Below are 2,053 nucleotides of genomic sequence, written 5' to 3'. Positions count from 1 at the left end.
GCAGGCCCCTGAGAAAGGGCTGCCCTGGGCCTGCGATTCGAAGCGTCACCTCTGCAGGCCCTGGGCGCAGGCTGGTCTGTGCAGGGCAGGGCGCTACGGAGCTCGGACCCAGACCGTCAGCAGCAGAAACACAGGAGATGTCAGATGTTGGAAGACGCACATCACATCACCCGATCAGACACAGAACTGCGTCCAGGCCGCTGTTGGAACGCACGCGCCTCTGCCCTGCTTCAAGGTTAAGTATCAACGTGTAGCACAAAGGTATTTTCTTGAATTTTTAATTCACTTCCAGAAATAGGCGCATATATCGGCCTATCGGAGGAACCCTATCTGACTACGGGTCATGGTCCAAGTCTGAAAGCCGCTGACTGCGGACGTGCTGGGGTGGGCGGAGTGCCCACTGGATAGCCATGAAGAAGAATGTGTTAACATCAGTATCCAGTCAGAGCTGCACGATAGTAGGAGAAGGAGAATGGTAATGCTGCGACTCGGGCAGTTTCCTTCCGTTCTAAGAGGTCTGAAACAAAGGGAACCTTGAACAATATGATTTCCTTTGAATGGCTCAGCGCCCGCGTTGGAATCCTTAGACGGAACCAAACAGGGCGGGTCCGGAGCGGGAAAGACTTGGGACAGAGAGCAGCGGGCCTTCCAGCTGGCTCCAGCAACAGCCCTGACCTCACCCCCTGCCACTGGATCCCGTCATTATTTGTTTACTGTCCGTCTGTGCCACGGGAACGTATGCTCCCTGAGAGCAGGCCTCTCCCTGGCTCACTGCCGAGTCCCCGTGGCTCCCTCCGTGCCCTGCACATAGTAGGTGCTCACTAACCTTTTGTGGGACAAACGGGGAAGCGGAGGGACGGGTGGGGAGGAGTAGGAAGAGGAACCTCATCCTGACAGCGTGTCTTCCAGTCCCGGCTTTTCACGGGGTGTACTTGGAACGCTGTCTCCATCTGTGCTTATATTTCTTCAAACCGGTTCAGAACCCAATTATGATCTTTTTTTTTCCAAGTACTGGTTTTTCTTTTCTTTCTTTTTTTTTTAAAGGTTTTTATAAACATTGATTTTTAGAGAGTGAGGAAGGGAGAGGGAGAGAAACATTGATGTGGGAGTGATACATGGATCGGCTGCCTCCTACACACCCCTTACTGGGGATGGAGCCCGCAACCCGGGCGTGTGCCCTGACTGGGAATCAAATTGGCACCCAACCACCTGAGCCACACTAGCCAGGGCCCAAAGACTGTTTTCTGGGGTATGTTCGGATTGCTGCTCCGCCGGTCAGAGGAGTGTTACTGGAACCCATCAGCACGGAGCCAGACAGCACGGAGCGAAGAGAACCAACCACCCTAACTCTGGCTGGCAGCCTTGAGGACACATTATCTCTCAAAAGGAGGTCTGCAGGTGTGTGGGCTGGGCAGCCTATTAGCAGGACCAGAGATAACTGATAGTAGCAGATAAGGATTGTTCATTTTATCGAAAAACAGAAACAATTCATTGAGCAAGGAGACCTCAGAATGTTGTCAATGGAGGATGAGGAAGGATTAAGCAAAGACAGACACACAAAGGGTATGGCTACTTTTTTTTTTTTTTACTTTGAACATTAGCATTAGGTTGGTTACCATACACATCCAAAGGCCCAGCATCTCGGAAGTATGAAGTGGCACAGCTTGTACCAGAGTCTCACAAGAATAAAATAGACAATGCTACATCAAGTGGTTAAAATACACAAAAAGTAGTTTTAACAGTCTATAAATTTTATATACTTAAAATCATGATTGAGTTGAAATAAAAAAGTGCATTTCAATTGCTAAAAAAAAATAATATTGGTATAGTTAACACAAGGCGGCGGGGGGAGGGGGATCAGTACATTGAGGCATCTGACAGGATGCTGGGAAAAGATGGCTCCGGGAAGCTAGGCTAGTTTGGAGACTCAGGAGGAGAGCTCCGACCACCTCCCTGCGGCCCCCTGGGGCCCACCAGCTCTCCTCTCCCCCGTGTCTGTCCCATCTTCAGAGATCCCGTCCTACCTACTGTCACATCCCCAACCGAAACTCTT

Source organism: Myotis davidii, unplaced genomic scaffold (genome assembly GCF_000327345.1).
Source record: "Myotis davidii unplaced genomic scaffold, ASM32734v1 scaffold327, whole genome shotgun sequence".
Lineage (NCBI taxonomy): Eukaryota > Metazoa > Chordata > Mammalia > Chiroptera > Vespertilionidae > Myotis > Myotis davidii.
Note: the sequence above shows the minus strand (reverse complement) of the source record.